The 20,977-nt window shown below is 46.7% G+C and overlaps 1 protein-coding gene and 1 long non-coding RNA gene across 6 annotated transcripts in view; one reads left to right on the top strand and one right to left on the bottom strand.

Moving 5' to 3' along the window:
* Positions 1-20,977, top strand: part of TOM1L2 (target of myb1 like 2 membrane trafficking protein) — a 120,993-nt gene that overhangs the window by 37,679 nt on the left and 62,337 nt on the right. The gene's annotated exons all lie outside the window — the stretch shown is intronic.
* LOC121015806 (uncharacterized) lies at positions 6,378-6,835 on the bottom strand. Its single transcript, XR_005783975.1, has 2 exons — positions 6,643-6,835; positions 6,378-6,593 (listed from the first exon to the last, which is right to left on the bottom strand). It is a non-coding gene; the product is annotated as an uncharacterized LOC121015806 (long non-coding RNA).

The following is a 20,977-nucleotide window of genomic DNA, read 5'->3' as shown; positions in this document are numbered from 1 at the left end:
CTGGGCACGCAAGTCACCTTCTTTAAATACTGCCAGAGGTGACAGATTATCACGCTTTGAAGGATGGATTTGATTTTTAAAACAAGCCAGTGATTTACCACGCCCCAGTGTCCTATGCCGAGCAAAACAAACTTGAGCTGTGGCTGCAGCGTGAGATTAGGTTTTCCTGGGTGGGTTGTGGGGGAGGAGAGGATGGGTGGGTGTTCGCTGGACGCTGAGATGGCTCTACCAGGCCGAGCACTTGAGAGCCAGACCTAAGCCTCTGCATGAGCACCGTACACGTGGCGGGGTCCGACAGCCACGCGGTGGCCATCAGAATCTCCTCAGGAGCTTGGTACAGATGCCCACAAGGCCAGGATCCCTAGGGGCACTGGGAAGAGAGGGCCAAGGGGACATGAACCTTCAGCGTAATTGTAGTAGGCACTGCTCATTTGCTGTCTAACTCCCATGCCTCGCTCCTGTACTGACACAACCTTGATGTTGTTTGGGCTGGCTGTGTGCCTAGCTAAGACATTTTCTTAGCTCCTGGGGAGAGCGCTCCTTCATAAATAAAACGGCACAGCCCTTCGGCCCCCGTGTCACCTTCTGTCTCTTACAGTCATAAGCATGGAAGCCACAGGCCAGGGATGGCAGAGCAAGAACACAGAAGGGTCCTGGGTCCTTCATGTAATCCGCGAGGGGCAGCTCCAGCTCTGTACTGCCTGCTTCTGGATTTCTTCTTGTTCCATGAGAAAAATAACCCCCCATCTGTTGAAGCGACTGTTAGTTTTTTTAATTGCTTGCAGCTGAATGCAATCATAACTGATAAGGTAATGTTTTAATATTTTACAAGGGGGAAATGTATTTACATATTGTGTAATTAAAAATGAAAAATAATTTAAATCCCCACAGATTTCTGGGCCCCCCATCAGACACACTAACACAGTATCTTTGGGGATGGAATGCACGTATCTGTATTTTTAGCAAACTCTCCAAGTGATTCTGATGCACTGTAAAATGGGAGAGTCATTTCTGCATTCATTAATACCATTATTCCCATTTTATACATGAGAGCATTGAGGCCCAAGAAAGTTAAATAGCTTATCCCAGTTTTTTTAAAGTGAGATTTACATGTAGGTCTGTCTGGTTGCAAAGTGCACCCCCTTGTCTGCTCCGGGAAGGCCTCACTTTTCACCCCACGACAGAGCCGCACTGCTTCTGAAAGGAACTTCCAAACTAGCAAATTCAAAGCGGTTTTTGACACAGTTTTACACTGTTGGCAAGGGATGGCGTCACTGCCACATATATGTCCCCAGGAAATGAAGGGATGTATGGTTTCTGGAATGTTTGTTTAAAAAATGGGCTCATAGGTTCTTGATCTTGCCTTCTGCTTTGGAAACAAAAATTCTTTGAATTAGCTTTTTCCATAGACTTTCTAGGGTTAAGTCACTTAGGAATTACTAGAACATCTCACCCATGAAAGGTAATTATGGTTGTTTTATGAGTGTGGAAGACATATAGCTTGTAAGTGCTAGAGTAGTCTCCTGTGAGTTATTAGAACTCACAGTATTCATGTTATACCAAATTAGCCATCAAGGGCTGATAGATTTTATCTCTAGTTCATCAAGGCATTGGTCAGTGCTATACATTCATAACAATTAAATACACACCAGCTCTCTTCAAATAGGATCTTTGGATAAGGTGGCCACTTCAGGTTGTAATAATGTGATTTGCATGGGTATTTGGAGACCTGTATGATAAGAATGACTTTCTGATGGGGGAGAGGGTTTTCACTGTGGGCAAAGGAAGTCGGAGTGCTTGAGAGCCTCAAGGGGCTGGCAGCATTGTGTGGATAAAGTGTGGCCTGGGAGTTAGGAGGTTTGTGTTTGGACCTGGGTCTGAATCTACCCTGTGTCAGGATCTCTGACGTAATTCCAAATAGGCTTCCAAAAAACACTGTGTTATCAAGGTCTTCCTATGTGGAAGACATTTGGGGAGGGACTTCACTCTGTCACCTTCAGGGAGCTCCTTTTGTAGTGCAGGAGAGAAGACAGATGCCCAAGTCTGTACATAAGCAGCCATTGTCACACCCCCTTTTCCTGGAGGCTGCAGTCCTGTGCAGGCCTTTATAGGTGTCCATTCAGTCCTTACAAAGCTTTGCAAGGTATAGGTATTGTGGTTTTTGTTCTATAGATGTGGAAACTGAGGCTCAGAGAGAGTTAGCTGCTTGCTCACAGTCAATAAATAGCAGCATCAGATTTGAGCTCAGGTCAACCTGACTCCTAGGACCCTACCCATCCTGTCTGTGCCTTGTGTGACCTCCGTGGTGCTCTGCCCTGAGGTGGTGGCAGGGTTGGGGAGGTGTGAGAGGAGACCTCTTTGACTGGGAGAACTGGAGAAATCTTTGCAAAGAGGCAGGAATTTAAGAGTTTAGTTTAGGAGCACCTGGGTGGCTCAGTCAGGTAAGCCTCTGACTTCAGCTCAGGTTGTGATCTCATAGTTGGTGAGTTCAAGCCCCACATCAGACTCTGCACTGACAGCTCAGAGCCTGGAGCCTGCTTCAGGTTCTGTCTTTCCCTCTCTCTCTACCCCTCCCCCATTCACACACACACTCTCTCTCTCAAAAATAAATAAACATTAAGAAAAGTTTAAAAAAAAGAGAGAGCGTTTAGGGAGGGGGCACCTGGCTGGCTCAGTCAGTAGAGCACATTTTTTTGATTCAAACCCCACATTGGGCATGGAGTCTACTTAAAAAAAAAAAAAAAAAAAAAGAGTTTGGGGCACCCAGGTGGCTCAGTCGGTTAAGTGGCTGATTCTTGATCTCAGCTCAGATCATGATCTCACAGTTCATGGGTTCAAGCCTCAAGTCTGTCAGCACAGAGCCTGCTTGACATTCTGTCTCTATCTCTCTCTGCCCCTTCTTTCCTCGTGCATGTACGATCTCCATCTCTCTCTAAATAAATAAATAAACTTTAAAAAGAGTGTAATTAAAAAAAGAGTTTAAGGTGAGTAAAGGTAAGTAAGGAGAATACTAGGTGTGTTCCCGGAATGAGAAGTCTGGTTTGATTGAAATATGTAGTTCCTCGTGCGGATGGGAGGGACAGGAAGAAGGAAATGAAGCTGGGAGAGTAACTGGGACAGATTCTAAAGGGTACTCAACGCCTGACTTAAGTTATAGGAAGAACATTTTGTATTTTATGTAAAACTGTCGTTGAAGACGATTTGTATTATGCTACTCATTATTCCTTAACGTAAAGGATGGCTGCCGTAATTTCATATTAGAACTGAGTGTCAGCCAAAGAAAATCACCATCTTCCTCAGTGGAATGTTTTCTATTCTGCCTTTATTAATCAGAAAGCAAAGACTATGGAACTCCATATCTTTCCCTTTTTGCCCAGGCTACCAGGGAGCCCAGGCCTGATTTGTTGTTTAATTGTAATTACTGTCTTATCTCTCCAGTTCTTGGTCAAAATTTCATCTTTCAGGGGCGCCTGGGTGGCTCAGTTGGTTGAGCGTCTGATTTCGGCCCAGGTCATGATCTCAGGGTTCATGAGTTTGAGCCCTGCATTAGGCTCTGTGCTGACAGCTCAAAGCCTGGAGCCTGCTTTGGATTCTGTGTCTCCCTCTCTCTCTGCCCCTCCCTGGCTCACGCTCTGTCTCTCCCTCAAAAATAAACATTAAAAAAAAAATTCATCTTTCGTTTCATGTGATTTCCAGTCTTGCTTTTATTTTATTTTATTTTATTTTATTTTATTTTATTTTATTTTACTTTATTTTATTTGCCTTGGGTATAAATTATTTTTTTTTAATTTTTTTTTCAACGTTTATTTATTTTTGAGAGAGAGAGAGACAGAGCATGAACAGGGGAGGGGCAGAGAGAGAGGGAGACACAGAATCGGAAACAGGCTCCAGGCTCTGAGCCATCAGCCCAGAGCCTGACGCGGGGCTCGAACTCACAGACCGTGAGATCGTGACCTGGCTGAAGTCGGATGCTTAACCGACTGTGCCACCCAGGCGCCCCTGCCTTGGGTATAAATTATTAAAAACTACCTGAAATTCTTTTTGGAAGTAGGCAGGATATATTCTTTAAGTATATTTTAATGCTAGGTAAGAAGAAACTTAGACTGACTTGTTGCACTGTTACAGGGCGACAAGGAGCTGCAACAGGACTGTGAGTGACAAAAGCTTCTGTGGCGTCTTGATGGGCTGCTTGCAAGAGGCTGCTGGGAAGGGCATTGTATCTTTGGGACAGCGGATGGCATTAGTTAGTCGCTGGGAACCCCAGGGGTCTAGGGAGGCCTCAGATTGTCATGAGGGGCCTGCCACATGTGTGTGTCTGCTGTAGGGGCTCTCTGCAGCACCCCCCCCCTTGCCCCTGCCAAGTTGAAGTTGTCCTTCCCATGCCCAGACCACCTTTTCTTCCATGTCACAGCAGTCTCTGCTTTGGTCATTCCCCAGGACCACTGGGACCCAATGTTTTGGCTCTAATTAGGGGAAGGAATTACAGTTACAGCGTGTCGGCAGTTTTCTACACCCCACTTTCTGGAGCATTTAAGGAAACCCTCGGTAAATTGACACTGCATGATGAGTCGGGTGTCGGCTTGCCAGTCCAACGAAAAGAGACCATCTCAGGGTCCACAGGCCCTGAGGATGTCAGGCTTGGCGGTCTCATGTCTGAAGATCCAGGGTAGATTGTCTTAGCTATACGTTGCCTTCCTCTGGGAGCCCAGGCATGGGCCCTCTGTGTCATTCCTGGTGGTCTTTGTGAAGCCACAGGCCCCTCCCCAGAGACCTGCTGCACATCACTTTATGCCGGTACCTCACATATCACAGCTGCCTTGCTGTAGTGGAAATTCATGTTGCCATTAGCCTTTTTTAAAGTGTTTTATTAATAGCAGCGGCTAAAGCGCCTGAGACCCTCTAGGGCAGGAGTGGTCTCTGACCGGGGTCAGGAGTTCTTGAAGAACCTGTTGAAAGTGTGTGCAGAATTGTGTACGTGTGTGCACTTTTCTGGGAAGGTCTTACCCGATTCTCAAAGGGAATATATTCTTCAACATTTTATCCAAAAACAGTTACGAACCACGGCTATGAAAAATGACCTATGGATTTCTTCCCAACATTCTTGAATATCCGTATGAAACCACTTCCCCCAGAACCTGCTGCTCGAAGCAGCTCTAAGCAGAAGGCTGGAAAACACCCAGACTGGGTGGGAGCCGCCCTGGAAGGTCTTGGGGCCGGCTGTGCAGCTGCCTGCAGAGCCCTTTAAACTCAAGTGCCATCTCCAGCCTCGATGGGCAGTTCTTGTCCTCCCAGCCTGGGGCTGCTGTGCACTCGCGGCCTTTATGTCTCCCGGCTGTGCTCTTGCTCTTGCCCTTCACCGCTGCTCCAGCCACTGAGAGCAGCCACACAGCGTTTCCCCTTTCAGGTGGTTTAGGAAAGGCCTGTTCTCCAAGCTGTACTTGGGGAATATCTCCAGACTTGGGATTAGGAACCATAGCACTGAGACTTAGGACAAGCTCGCAAAACAAAATGAGGCTTTTCTCTGTGGTCCAGGGAGGCTCCGGACCCGGAAGTCACTTGACTTTGTTTTGCCTTGCTCTCCCACGGCGGCAGAAGCACTTTGTGAACCAGAAAGGGAAGCTTTGTTCTCTGGTAGTCACTGAGAAATGCCTTTCCTGAATGGTTACTGTGGATGTAAACAGCTCTACAGAAAAAAACAGAACAAAACAAACCCAAACCTCTAAGACATAGACAGCAGCTATTTCTGTTCTAATCTGATGGACAAGCATTTATTGAGTACCTACTGTGTGCTGATAGAATTCCTGGAGCACTGGGGGCAGCAGGTCCAGGAAGAGCCATTGCATGGTGATAGGGGCTGGAGAGAATCCACAAGCCAGGGCTGTGGGTCCCAGAAGAACGCAATTAATTCAGCCGGTCTGTGTGTGTGTGTGTGTGTGCGCGTGCGTGTGTGTGTGCAGGGTGTTGGGGGCCTCACGGAGCGGAGGCAGGAGGTTGTTAAAGGAAGGAGGTAGCCTCCTGTGTTCTCTTTTGACCCTTTTCATTATGTGAGCACGCATTTTACCTTCTGGTGATTAGTATGCACATAATATTTCATGCTGCCTGTTTTTCATTTAGCATTCCTTTACCGATTTCCACTTAGCCACGAGGCCAAAGTATTTATCATTTTAAAAAGCTACGTAGCATTTTTGCCTTATTGATGTACCCTCGCTGCTTGGCCATCGTCTCATTTGTTGGGAGTAACGGAGTTTTTCCGCAATTAGGCATCTGCAGAATCAGCTCTCCCCTCCCCCTAACTTATTTCCTTCGGGGCATACTGCTGGGTCAAAGTTATGAATGGTTTTATGCCTTTCCTACTGAATGTTCTTTTCTTTTTATTAGGGAAATTTTCAGACATGTACAGAAAAGAGAGGCTGTGATGATGAACTCACACATATTAGCAAGTTTGGATAGCTATCAACTTATAGCCGATTCAGTTCATCTACACCGCCCTCCCCCACCCCATCTCCTTTCCTGGATTGTTTTGCAGTGAACCCCAGACATCATATAATTGCATCTTTAAATACCTAAGTGTGTGTTTCTAAAGGATAAGGAACCTTTTATTTTTATTATTTTTTTTTTCCTTTGGTAAACACATTTAGGAACCTTTTAAAACTATACTCATAGCTTCATTATCCCATCTAAAAAAATTAACCAAAATTCCTAACGTAAAATATCCAGTCATCAGGTGAAAGATTAAGATTCCCCAATACTTTGTGTTTTTTTTTTTAATTTTTTTTTTTAACGTTTGTTTACTTTTGAGACACAGAGAGACAGAGCATGAACGGGGGAGGGTCAGAGAGAGGGAGACACAGAATCTGAAACAAGCTCCAGGCTCTGAGCTGTCAGCACAGAGCCCGACGCGGGGCTCGAACTCACGAACCGTGAGATCATGACCTGAGCCGAAGTCGGATGCTTAACTGACTGAGCCACGCAGGCGCCCCTCCCCAATACTTTCTGTGACCATTTTCAGGAGGCCAAATGGCTGTTTGCTCCGGTGTGTACAGGAGGGAAGGTTTCACTTGACAAGCGGTTCGGAGGCTGGGATTGCTTTAGGGAAAAGGGTGCCCTGCCTGCGGGTCCTGGCCTCAGAGAATGCGAGGGGAGAGGCCTCTTTTCAGGGCCTCTGCTACTTGTCTTGTGTGATTCGTGCTGCATGTGCTACACGGGGTGATAGGTGCTATCCACCCGTTGCTCAGGCTTCCTCGGATAAATCTGACTGCACTGCCATATCCACATACCAGCCTGACTTGGGTGCGATGTGCAGAAAACGTCAGGCTCATTTCTCCCTTTGGACTCCGCTCCATTGAAGAATGAAATATCCTCATGCTGTTTCTTCGGTGCTAAAGAAGCTAGGTACTATGTTTCTTTTTCTACAATAAAAATTCCTAGATGCTAGGAAAATGCCTATTCCCCATTGGATTCCCCACATGATCATCTTATTTGCATGTTTCCCTTGGCAGGCTTTGTTTGGTATTATTCAAGGTGACCCAGTTAGAGCCACTGTTTAAAGTCACGTTGTCATTAATAAGTTATACAACCTGTGTGTGATAAGTCTGTTAGCTCTGAATATTGTACAAGTAGGAATACATGCTGTGTCTGGTCTCTTCTTCATATTTAAATATGGTTACATTTAAATGTAATCTCCCTGTTTGTTCTCAATGTTGATATTCCTGATTTTTCTATGTTGATGGATAGGAGCAATTTCCCAGATGATTCAGAACCCTGTTGTATCTGTCTTTGGAATGCTAATCACATGTGTATATCATGTCTGCACCTCCCCTCTGCCAGCCCAGCTTGCTCTCTGTTTGCTCCTTCTTGACTAGCTGGGGCCCCTACTAGGTGGTGAAAAATCGAGTCATGGGACACCTGGGTGGCTCAGTCGGTTGAGCGTCTGACTTTGACTCAGGTCATGATCTCGCAGTTCGTGAGTTTGAGCCCCACATCAAGCTCACTGCTGTCAGCATGTCAGCACAGAGCCCACTTCAGATCCTCTGTCCCCCTCTCTCTGTCCCTCCCCTGCTTGCACTCTCTCAAAAATAAATATTAAAATAAACAAACAAACAAACAAATTGGTTCAAAAGAAAAACCAAGTCATGAGTAACCCAGTCTAGGAAAAGGGGGAGTTAATAGGCTTGGTCAGGATGCAAATGCCTTTTAGATCTTAGGGTAAGAGGGCTTTTATTCTTAGGGAAAATAGTCCCTAGAGTCAATAAAAAGGTTTACTTATGTTCAGGACAGCCTTATGCCTGGTGCCTGGCTTTTTTTTTTTTTTTATGTTTGTTTATTTTTGAGACAGAGAGAGACAGAGCATGAATGGGGGAGGGTCAGAGAGAGGAAGACACAGAATCCAAAGCAGGCTCCAGGCTCTGAGCTGTCAGCACAGAGCCAGACCCAGATGCGGGGCTCGAACTCACGGATCGTGTGATCATGACCTGAGCCGAAGTCAGACACTAACTGACTGAGCCACCCAGGCGCTCCTGGTGCCTGGATATTTTTGATGGAAGAATTTAAATAACTGGGTTTTAGTTTTGGTTATGAACTTGCCATTTTATTTCTCAGTCTGTTGCGGTACAATATTCCCTTTCTTTGTTTATAAAACAATAATAACAGAACTCATTAAAAATTTTTGATGTTTATTCATTTTTAGAGAGAGAGAGAGAGAGAGAGAGAGCGCACAAGCTAGAGAGGGGCAGAGAGAGAGGGAGACAGGGAATCTGAAGCAGACTCTGTGCTGTCCGTCAAAACCCGGTACGGGGCTCAAACTCATGAACCGTGAGATCATGACCTGAGCCGAAATCAAGGGTTGGACACTTAACTGACTGAGCCACACAGGCGTCCCTGATGACAGAACACGTTTTAAAAGATATGTCTCTATGCCAAATGCTTCAAGATACGGATTATTTTCACTTTTTTCTGTTTCACTCCCAGGCCTTCTATCTGGTGCATCTTTTTTTTGTTTGTTTTAAACAGTTTTGTGTCTTGTTTGCTTTATGCCATCATAAAATGCTTCTATGTGATTTTAATAATGGCTGTATGATACTCAGTTGAGTTGATAAATGTACCATAATTTCCTTAGCCATCCTTTTTCGATTTCATATTTGAGTTTTGTGAGTTTTATTCTTTTTAAGTTTATTTATTTTTTTGAGAGAGAGGATGCAGGCATGTGTGCGTGAGCTAGGGAGAGGCAGAGAGAGAGAGGTAGAGAAAAATCCCAAGTAGGCTCCATGCTATCAGCGCAGAGCCCCACACGGGGCTCGGTCCTACTAACCATGCGATCATGACCTGAGCCGAAATGAAGAGTTAGATGCCCAACCGACTGAACCACCCAGGCGCCTCTAGTGTTGTGAATTTTAAATAATTCTATATTGAACATGTTCCTGTGTGTCGCCTTTTCCCCTTTTTTCAACAGCTTTGGTGAGATATAATTCCCATAGTAGGCAATTCACCCATTTGAAGCGTACAAGTCAGTGGTTTTTAGCATATTTGCAGAGTTGTGTAGCCGTCACCTCTATCAGTTGTGGAACAATTTTATCATCCCATACACATTAGCAGTTAATTCCCGTCTCAACCCTAGGCAACCACTAATCTACTTTCTGTCTCCATAGATTTGCCTCTTCTGGACATTTTGTATTCATGGACTCATACAACCTGTGGTCTTTTTTTCCCATTAAAAATGTAACATGGAGCACCTGGGTGGCTCAGTCATTTAAGTGTCTGGGTCTTGATTTTTGTCTCAAGTCATGATCTCATGGTTGTGAAATCGAGCCCACTTCAGGCTCTGCACTGGTGTGGTGCCTGCTTGAGATTCTCTCTCTCTCCCCCCCTCTGCCCCACCCCTATGTGCATCGAGTACATTAAGTGCATTAAGTGTACATTATTGTACAACCATTTCTACCATCCATTTCCAGAACTTTCTCATCTTCCCAAACTGAAACACTATATCCATTCAACACCAACTCCCCATTAACCTCCCTGCTGCTCCTGGCAGCCACCCTTCTGCTTTCTGAGTCTATGAATTTGACTATTCTAGATACCTCACGTAAGTGCAATCATACGGTATTTGTCCTTTTTTTTTTTTTTTTAATGTTTATTTTTGAGAGAGAGAGAGAGCAGGCGAGCAGGAGAGGAGCAGAGAGAGGAGACAGAGGATCTGAAGCAGGCTCCACGGTATCAGCTTAGAGCTCAATGTGGGGCTCGAACCCACAGACTATGAGAACATGACCTGAGCTGAAGTCAGACATGTAACCGACCGAGCCACAGTATTTGTCCTTTTATGTTTTGCTTCTTTCACTTGGCATAATGTTTTCTAAGTTCATCCATGTTGAAACACATATCAGAATTTCGTTCCTTTGTATTGCCAAGTATTATTCCATTGTATGGATATGCCATATTTTGTTTATCTTTTTCTCACTCAATAGACGTTTGGGCGGTTTCAACTTTTTGGCTGTTACATTAATGCTGTCATGAACATTCATGTACAGGTTTTTGTGTGGACATACGTTTTCATGTCTCTTGGGTGTGTATGTCTATGAGGAGAATTGCTGGGGTGGGTGGCTTTTTTCTTTGAGATGTTTCTTTAAGTGGAGTCCTAAAGAGAGTATTAGGTCAAAGGATTGGAATCTTTTACAGCATACCCCTTGATAGCTATTGTCCAAGTTGTTTTTCCAAAGAGTTCTTAAATGTATGCTACCTTCAAGAACCTGATGTTCTGGTTTCACATCAACCTTCCTAGCAGTGCGTGTTATTCTTTTAACAGTGTGTTAATTTAAGAGTAAGAATTTAACTTTATTGTTTTACCGGGGCTGTTTTTTATTAGCCGCTATGCCTCCCAAGACAAGGCCTCCAGATGGTAAGACTAGCTTATAGTTGAGCCTTACTCTGCTGGGTTGCCTTTGACTGCTCCCCACAAATGCCTTTGACTGCAGGGAGAGTGTTTCTCTTTACCTAGTTCTGAAGGACAGCGCTTTGCAGGAGTTAGTCAAAGCACTCTGGCTTTACTGAGCACAGCAGGAGTGAGCCCGGGGGAACTTTGGGGAGTCTTTCTCCCAGCTTGGGCTTGGAATTTTGTAATCGCTCTTTGAGGCAGAAAGGAGACCTTCCTTTTTAGTTTGGTTCGGGATGATGCCTGTGGTCTCTGGCTGGTCTAGTAGGCCGATTGGTGCCTGGCCAACAGAGTGCAGCCCTGTCACGGTCCCTCTAGGAGGGACTTAGGGTGGCCTCCTCAGCCTCTGCCTTGAAGACTGTTACCCCCGCCTCTGCCCTCTGCACGCGAATTCAGTCTTCCCCCAGGTCCAGGGCGCGGAAGGCGTGTGTTTAGAATTGTAGTTCATATTCCCCATACTCTCCCTGTGTGCTGGGTTCCCCATCTGGTGTTTTGTATCAGTCACTCTAATCTTCACGACCACTCCGCTGAGGCGTTGCAACTCTTTGGCCCCCTTTCATGGCAGACCGAACTGTAGTTCAGAGAGTTTAAGACCTGTGCCCAGGGTCCAATGACTCAGGACTGACGCCTACAACACCAAATTCACAGCCATGCCCTTGACCAAATGCCCTTCCTGTCTCCGCTTTTCCACCGAGCCGGTCTGGTAACCTGCCCCTGCTTCCTGCCGGCAGTCTCTGTGCTCCAGTACAGCCCGCACGCTGCTACCAGAGGGGTCTGTGTCAAACGCAAATATTCTTGTCACTCGGGTTGGAAAGGCCCGTCCGTTGCCTCCTGCGGAAAGCGTACACTCCTTGCAGAAAATGAAAGGGCTCTCCCAGCTGGCCTCCTGTCACTGCTTCCCTTCACCACAGCCCGACGTTTCCGTCCTCACATCTCTGCTCGCTGGTGCTGCGGGCGAGGACCCTTCCTCCTCCTCCAGATTCCTGCCGTTTTGTTTCACAGGCCCTTCCTCCCCTCTCTCCAGCGTGATTAACTATTCCCCCAGTCATCTGTTGCCCATCAGTCTTCCTATTTTCCTCCCTCCCGCACACTCCTGTTGGAACACTCCCCACATTCTGTACTGGCTGCTTATTTGCAAGTCTCCTGCCTGGTGACCTCCTTAAGGGCAGGGGCTCCGTCTTGCTTATTTTTCTGTCCCACTCCAGCACAGTGCCTGGCGGGGGGAGGCCTCTCAGTTAAAGTTTTTGAATTAAACTGAGAAGCCTTAGGGTAGCCTTGCATGTTCCCGCTCCCCGAGGGCTGGCATTCAGTCTCCTCGAGGACGTAGGCCTCCATAATCAGGAGTCGCTGAGCACGGGCCGCGCACAGGGAGTGAAATTTGCAGGCGCGCCCGTCTGCTCTCAGGGTGCACGGCCCCTTGAGAGGCACTCTGGGGAAGAAGGAATCAGCAGCATATCTGCTCTGCTTTAAGGCAGCTCTAACCTTAGCACCAGCTCCCCCGGGACCTTTTACCTTCCCCGTGGTCCACTGGCCCACCTGCCTGGCTGTTACGAGAGCAAACTGCTGGGCTGGCTGGGCTGGGCCCAGCCCACTACCACACCCTCCTCCTGGCCCGGGCCTGGCCCTGGCCTCGGCAGAGACCTCTCCTCCCCCCAGTTGCCCACTGCCACCCCAGCCCTCAATCCGTGTCTTCCCCCAGCTCCTCTCTCGCACACTCGTTTACTCCACACATAAAATATTCCAGTTAAGTACAAAGAAGAGAGCACATCAAACCAGTGGCTCTGCTTCTAGAGAACACACCCCGAATGCATTTTAAAATCTGTGGATCCCTCTCAAGGGAATTCCAGTTAAAAAAGAACTTGGATCAGCAGCCCCGGGCCTGTGTGGCTAACAAGCTTCTATTTTCTCTGTTGTTTGGCTGGCCTGAAGGACTCCTTTGTTTGGGGAGTGGGAGCATGTGGTGTCCTAATTAGGCCAGGGCGTGGAATTGTGGCTCAGACAGAGCTGCCCTTTGGAATTGAGCTCTCCAGACAGGAGAAGAAGTTCGGGATGTTGTGGGTCTGTCCATCTTTAAAGAAAACAGATCAAAAAGAAGGGAAAACTAAACGCAGTGTGGTATTCTGGATTGGATTGTGGACAGAAAGGGGCATGAGTGGAAAACTGGAGAAATCCAAGTCTGGTCTGGAGTTTCGTTAATAGTACTGTGCCAGTGGTAATTTGTAGTTTTGATAAATGGACAGTGGTTATGTAAGAGGTTAATATTCGCAGAAACCAAGAGAAGGGCATATAGGGACTGTTTGTATAATCTCTGCAACTTTTCAGGAAAGATAAGATTATTCCCATGTTAAAAGTTTATTTAAAAATTTAAAAAAGAAGGGAAAAAACGGATCCAGCAGCTAATTGGACTTGACCTTTCTTTTATCAGCACTCTGTTTTACATTTCAGACCCCAGGAGTCTTTTAAGCCCTCATCTGTGTGGTCAGGAGGGTTCCTGCATCCAGGAACTCCTGAGGCCACAGGCTTTTCTTTGCCCCACCGTCCTCTGTTTGGGGATGAGTCCAAGTCCAAGGTGCGGTCTACCAGGAAGACCTGGGTCATGACAGTGCTGCTACCTGCCAGCTATGCACTGTTGGACTAGTCACCAATCTGGGCTTGATGATACTCTTCACCTGTTAGAATGGGGCTACCCTGCCTGGAGGGGGAGGGGAGGGCTAAATAAGGTAACACAAGTGAAGAACCTGGCCCAAATAGAATGTTGTGCCTGGTAGACTTTGGATTTCTTTCTTTTTTCTTTTCTTTTCTTTCTTCCTTTTTTTTTTTTTTTTTTGGTGATAGAAATGAGAGCTGGTTTCCTTGAAGACTTGAGAGCAGTATTTCAGTGCTAGCTTTGAGGGCAAGAAGCTGTCATTGGGAAGCTAGCAGCAACATTGTACCCCCCCATATCTCCCTCCCCATGCCCCATTTCTAGAAGTCCAGGAAATGTGATACCTGTTTTGAGTAACTCATGGGGAATCTTCTTATTGGATGGCCTCTCACACCTCTTGGAGTTTTAACATTTGGATTCCTCAGGAAATTGTGCCGTGGCTATTTCTTTACCTTGCTGATGGGCCATGCTGTTTGGGGGCTTCCTTCTGGAACAGGAGCCCCTTGTGGCTTCTGGGCATGGAGCTCTCCCGGCTCAGAAACTCAGAAAACAGGAAGGCTGGAGATACTTGTATGATCCTAGGGCACTGAATCTGCTGGGCACAGCCTGTGGATAGCTATTTACCTGTAGGTGGCAGTGGTGACACAGGAATGCTGAAGGAAGGGGCACCCAGGGGAATGTTAGCAGAATCCCTTTCACAGAAGCTGCAGTAATAATGAAAGCTGGGGCGCCTGGGTGGCTCAGTCAGTTGAGTGTCTGACTTCGGCTCTGGTCATGATCTCGTGGTTCATGAGTTTGAGCCCCACATCAGGCACACTGCTAATCAGTTCAGAGCCCGCTTCACATCCTCTGTCTCCCTCTCTCTCTCTCTGCCCCTCCCTGTGCTCGCTCTCTCTCTCTCTCTCTCTCCTTTTCTGTCTCTCAAAAATAAACATTTAAAAAAATAATAAAAGCAATAGCCATTATCACGGCTTGTGGAGGAATGAAAGTCTGTATCCTAGGCTCTGTCTGGTGCTTTGTATGTGTTGTTTAGTCTCACAACAACTGTTGTGAGAAGTGCTGTTATTGGTATAGCACTTTATCGATGACAGAAAGGCTTGGACAGGTCAAATTACTGCCCTGGGGTCACACAGTAAACGGCAGAACTGGGATTCACCAAAGTCTGAGTTCAAGCCCCCTGTTCACTCTCCACTCTCCACTATGATGGCCCATTTCTCCTGATTCAGAGTCCAAAGGGAGAACACAGAAACAGCTGGGAACCTAGTTCCACTTTTGCCAGACTGCCCAGGGCCTATCACCCAGGGGCCTTGGAAGGGTTTACAGTGATCATCTGACTTCTAAAAGGCCCTCATCAGCATAAGGTTGGGCCTTCCTGAGGAACTGAAGATGCCCTGCCTTCATTCAGCTTCAGGTTTAGATATGGAGCCAAGAATATATTTATGGCTCATCAAGCCAGTGAGATTGGAAGAAACTCAGAATGCTAGCATTAGAATGGTTTTGAAAGCTCATCCTTGCATAGACTATGCCTTCAAGTGCTGGGAAGCTCCTCTCAGGGCATCACTTGGGGATGGTATGAAAGGAGGCTCTGGAAAGGTTATGGGATTGGAGCGACTTAGCTGGTGTGAAGGCTTTACAACCAGGGAAGTCTAAGGTGATTTCTTCAGGGCTGGAGGCAGAGATACAAGGCCCCTTGGATTGCAGAGTCCTCTGGATTCTGGTGTACTTCTTGCTTTTACACCCTCCCCGGCCCCGCCCAGCAGATAACCTACTTTTCCGTGCAGTGAGTACTCAGATGGGTCTTCTCTTCAGCTTTGTTTGTTCTTACAGCATATGATCAGGTTTTGTAAAAGTGTGTGTTAGCCCAAGAATGCCCATTTTCACCCGCTTCTCTTCACCAAGGTACTGGAAGTGCTAGCCAGAGCAGTTAGGGAGGAAAAAGAAATAAAAAGATTCCAAATGGGAAAGGAAGTAAAATTATCTCTGTTTGCAGATGACATGACCTTGTATGTAGAAAAAAAAACCCTAAAGACTTCATGGGAAAAAAAACACAACAAAAAACAATTAATAAACAGATTCAGCCAAATGGAAGGGTACAAAATCCACACTCAAGAACCAGCTATTTCTATACAGTGAACAATCTAAAAAGGAAATTCAGAAAATCCATTTATAATAACATCAACAAGAATAAAATCCTTAGGAATTATCAAAGAGGCAAAGTCTTGTACACAAAAGCCACAGAACATTGTTAAGAGAAATTAAAGAAAACATAAATACATGGAAAGACATCCCATATTCATGGATAGAAGACTTAATATTTTTAAGATGATAATTCTACCTAAAATGAGCTACAGATTCAATATGGCCCCAATCAAATTCCACCAACATTTTTTGCAGGAATAGAAAAATCCATCCTAAAATTCTTATGGAATCTCAAGGGATTCCAAATAATTAAAACAACCTTGAAAAGGAAAGGCATTTGGAGGACTCACACTTCCTGATTCCAAAACTCACTGTCATCAGAACAGTGAACAATGTGGTACTGGCATAAGGACAGACCTAGACCAATGGAATAGAATAGAGAGCCCAGAAATTAACCCTCTCACATGGTCAATTGATTTTTGACGAGGGTGCCAAGACCTTTCAGTAGAGAAAAGACAGTCTTTTCAACAGATGGTGCTGGGAAAACTGGATATCCACTGACACAAGACTGAAGTTGGACCTTTACCTTATTCCATAGGAAAATTCAAATATGTCAAAGATTTAAGCATAGAGGTAAAACTATAAAAGTCTTAGAAGAAAACACAGGGAAATAGCTTCATGACATTGGATTTAGCAGTGATTTCTTGGCTATCACACCAAAAGCATAGGCAACAAAAGAAAAAAGTAGGTGAATTGGACTTAATCAAAATTAGGAACTTTGGGGCATCAAAGGACATTTTCAAGAGAGTGAAAAGACAGCCTGTAATGCCTTGGTGGCTCTATTGGTTAATCCAGTTTTGGCTCAGGTCATGATCTTACAGTCCTTTAGTTCGAGCCCCGCATCAGGCTCTTGTGCTGACAGCTCAGAGCCTAGAGCCTGCTTCAGATTGTATCTCCCTCTCTGTTTGCCCCTCCCCAACTTGTGCTCTATTTCTCTCTCAAAAATAAATAAATGTTAAAAAAAAAAAAAGGAAAGAAAAGACAGCCTATAGATTGGAAGACAATATTTGAAAAATATACATCTGATAAAGGATTAATATCCAGAATATGTAAAGAGCTTATGCAACTCACCAAGATGACATGATCTTATGTGTAGAAAACCCTAAAGATTTCGTGAAGAAAGAAAGAAAAAAAACTTTCAGAACCCATAAACAGATTTAGCAAAACTGCCTAACTCAAAAATTGGCTCAAATAGACATTCATCCATAGAAGGTATACAAATGGCCAATAAACACGTGAAAAGGCGCTTAACATCACTAAGTCACTAGAAAGTGCAAATCACAACCATGATGAGACATAAAATAACAGGTGTTGGCGAGGACGTGGAGAAGTTGGAACCCTTGTCCATTGCTGGTGGGAATGTAAAATGATGCAGCCTCTGTGGAACACAATTTGGCAGTTCTTAAAACATTAAGCATAGAATTACCATATGATCCGTAATTCCACTTCCAGGTATATACCCCAAAGAATAGAAAGAAGGGACTCAAACAGCTTGTCTGCACACCCATGTTCTTAGCAGCATTCACAGTAGCCAAAAGGTGGGAGCAACCCATGTGTCCATCCACAGGCGAAGAGATACCCAAAGTGGGGTATATTCATGCAACAGAATATTAGTCAGCCTTAAAAAGGAATGAAATGCTGATAACCTGCTACAATGCAGAATAGCCTTGAGAACATTATGCCAAGTGAAATAAGCCAGACACAAAAAGAGAAATAGTGGATGCTTCCACTTCTCCGAGGTTCCTGGAGTCCTCACATTTGCGGAGAGAGAAAGCAGAATGATGCTTGCCAGGGGCTGTGGGGAGGGGAGTGAGCAGACAGTGTTGAATGGAGACAGTTTCAGTTTGGGAAGATGAGGTTCTGTGGGTGGACGGTGGTGGTGATGGTTGCACAGCAGTGGGAAATGTACTTCGTGCCGCTGATCTGCACACTTTCAAAAGGCTAAAACGGTGAATTTGATGTTCTGTGTATTTTACCACAATAAAAAGAAAACCCCACTATTACCAAAAAAGAAGAAAAAGGACACATCGGCCAACATACTGTCAGAATGGGGTGAGCGGCGAGGAGCGTGAGGGTCAGAGATCACGCCGGCCTGGCCTGTTGGCTCACTTGTCAGGAAAGCTAACGCCCAGAGAAGAAACGGGAGTAAGTAGTCCCGGGAGCTCAGCATCCACAGAGGCCGAGCCAGGATCACTTGACTCCTTGTCCTCCTGTGGGCCAGGAGCTTCGTGAGGGCGGACTCTAGGCTGTGTTGCCTTCCTCTGTGTCCCCAGTGTCCAGCATTGGTAGCTGTATAGTACATTTGTGGCAGCTGGATGACTCTGTTGGCTCTCCTTCCCCTGAGTTAGTGTTCTCAGCCCTGGCTGTATGATGAGCCACCCGGGGGGGGCGAGCTGTTAAAACATGTCAGTACCTGGCTTTGTGCCCGAAAGGTTCGGATCTGAAGGTGTGTACTGGGACCACGGCAGGAATATTTGTAAAAAGCTTCTGGGTAATTCTAACCTGCAGCCAAGTTTGGGAAGCACGGTCCTACCTCCTGCCCTCCTTGGAGCTCTCTCGCTGGGGTGTGTGAGAGAGAGGCGTGGTCGCTTCCTCCAGGCTGTCACACGGTCACTGGCTGGTTCTTTCCGGTTTATCTTGTCAATGTTTGTGTTCTGCTTAAAGAAGCTGCTGTTGTCTGTCACAGTGTGTGCGCAGGGTGCCATTAATTTCCTCCCGGCTCCTTGGCACCCGGGCACAGGTATCAAAGCCACCCAGAGGGCTGTGGTTGTCCTCTTACAGCTCAGACTGGACTGTACCTTAACCAACTGCCTGTCTGACTCTCCAGAGGCATCTCCCATTATACTGACCTCTGAAGGTAGGGTCTTCGTCATCTGCAAGTGCAGTGCATGGCACGACTCGGGCTTTGCCAATCTGGAGCGAAGGGCACGGGCACCGTGGGGCTTTATTTTGCCTTAAAGTTACAGAGAAAGCTGCCTCACAATAGTCTACAGGCTGACCAGACATACTTTGTATACCTTCTTCTTGTCCTGTTACCTTCCTTTAGAGGGGTACGAGAGGAGCAGGGACAGCTGTCATAGAAAAGGACATCCTATAAAATAGGGATGAGTATTTGGAATTCATTCTCTTGTCTCTCCGGTGGATGGGGAGCAGCTGCAATTAACATTCACAAAGCATGTTAGGAATTTGAAGCAATAGACAATAATGGCTCTGTGTAGAATGTCAGGATTGATTTTTCTTTCCACCCGACTGGTATATGCCAACCTGCCTCACTAGCATGTAGTAATCGAGAAGGTTCATCTCCTATTATTGGTGCATATTATCAGAGGAGCTTCCTGCCCACCCCAACCCCCTTTTCTTCTTCCTCAATACCTGGCATGAAAGAACCCTGAATGATGTTCCTTTGTGCCAGTGCCTCTGGGCTGCGACCCACACTCTTGATTGTTGGGGAGGTAGATAATTTGGCTATTTTTTCTCCATTCTCACCAAAAGGATGTTGCTGAATGCAAAATGCTAAAGCCAGCCCTCTTTTGCCTTCTGGTGCTAGCTGCTCTGAAGTCACTATATTTAACATCAAAGTGTAGACAGCAGCAGCCAAGAAACCAAGCCACTGGATTGTGAGGCTCCTCCCAGCAGGACCGCCTGGGATTTCAGACTGTGGGGGTGGGGGTGGGGGTGGCGGTGGGGGGACAGAAATACCAAGCCTGAGAGAACACGATCATTGCCGTCAGGGTCTAGGCTTCAGGGCATCCTGGCTCCCAGCTTCCACCTGGCTGGAGGCAGCCTTTTGTGAATGGAGAAAATGCCTTGTCAATAGCTTTAGGATAATATACTGTCTTGCACTGAAGGTTTAATGGGAGCTGTGTTTGCTTCTGCCCAGCTCTGCCCATCCCAGCCCTGCCCTGGCCTTCCCAGCCCTGCCCTGGCCTCCCAGCCCTGCCCTGCCCTGCCCTGCCCAGCCCTGCCCTGCCCTACCCTACCCTGCCCAGCTCTGCCCTGCCTGATCCAGTCCTGCCCAGTCCTGTTCAGCCCTGCGCAGCCCTGCTCAACCCTGCCTTGCCCAGCCCAGCTCTACCCTGCCCTGCCCTGCTGAGCCCACACCTGGTCTGCTCTGCCCTGCTCTGCCCTGCTGAGCCCAGCCCTGGTCTGCCCTGCCCTGCTCTGCCCTGCTGAGCCCAGCCCTGGTCTGCCCTGCCCTGCTCAGCCCAGCCCAGCCCTGCTCAGCCCTGCCTTGCCCAGCCCAGCCCAGCCCTGCTCTGCCCTGCCCTGCCCAGCCCTGCCCTGCTTTGCTCATCCCAGCCCTGCCCTTCCTGCTCAGCCTTGCCCTGCCTAGACCTGCCCTACCTAGCCCTGCTCTGCCCTGCCCAGCCCCAGCGCAGCCCTGCCCTGCCTGGTCTTGCCCAGTTCAGCCCCTGGCCATTAGCATATCACCAGAGAACTCTGAAAGGTCAGCTTTTGCAGCCAGGGTCACTGGTGTTTTGATCTTTATCCGTCCCCAGGGCTGGCTGATGGGAATGACTTGCCCCATCGCTCCCTGGAGCGTTGTGTTTCTGCTGTTGCACCAGGATTTATTTTAGGTTTTGACGATTTACGTGACAAAAGAAATGAGATTGAATTTTGCTTCCTCTGGCCCGGGGACAGGACTGAGTGAGGGAGCACGCTTTGAGTGGCTGCAGTTCCAGGGGCAATCAGATACAACTTTGTTCCCATTGCTGGGAATTCTTTTATGAGCAGAGAAAAATAAGAACTGATTTGAGCTCCTTTGTCAGCCCTACTTCCCTCATCTGTTTCAGCAGAGCCAAATACCCACAGTTGTATTTATGTGGCATTTCCAGCAAAATGAAAAGAAAGCAGCATTCTTTTTGGGTTGGTTCTTTATAATCAAAACGAGTATATATCTTTTAGCTTGGAAACTCAGAATCCCAGTAATTGAATAGAATGCGCTACCCGGAGGATAAGTTATCATGCCTTTGAACCCCTTCCCGGTATTATTAGAGGAAGGGAGCGGGTGAATATAAGGTTAATGGATTCTGCTGCTAAACCGAACTTGGAAATGAGGTTTCATTGATTTAATATTTCCTCTATTAAGCCTCCCAAGACAGTGTCCCTATGGCCCTACCAAAGTGCAGTCACAGACTTTCTTCCTCATGAACGTCTGTGCCGCAGCCGGTGCTGTGACAGGGACGGATGACCGGCTCGGAGTGGCCGTTTGG

The sequence above is a fragment of the Herpailurus yagouaroundi genome, unplaced genomic scaffold (assembly GCF_014898765.1).
Source record: "Herpailurus yagouaroundi ecotype Mexico unplaced genomic scaffold, PumYag 208, whole genome shotgun sequence".
Classification (NCBI taxonomy): domain Eukaryota; kingdom Metazoa; phylum Chordata; class Mammalia; order Carnivora; family Felidae; genus Herpailurus; species Herpailurus yagouaroundi.
This window is presented reverse-complemented; position numbering and strand designations above follow the sequence as displayed.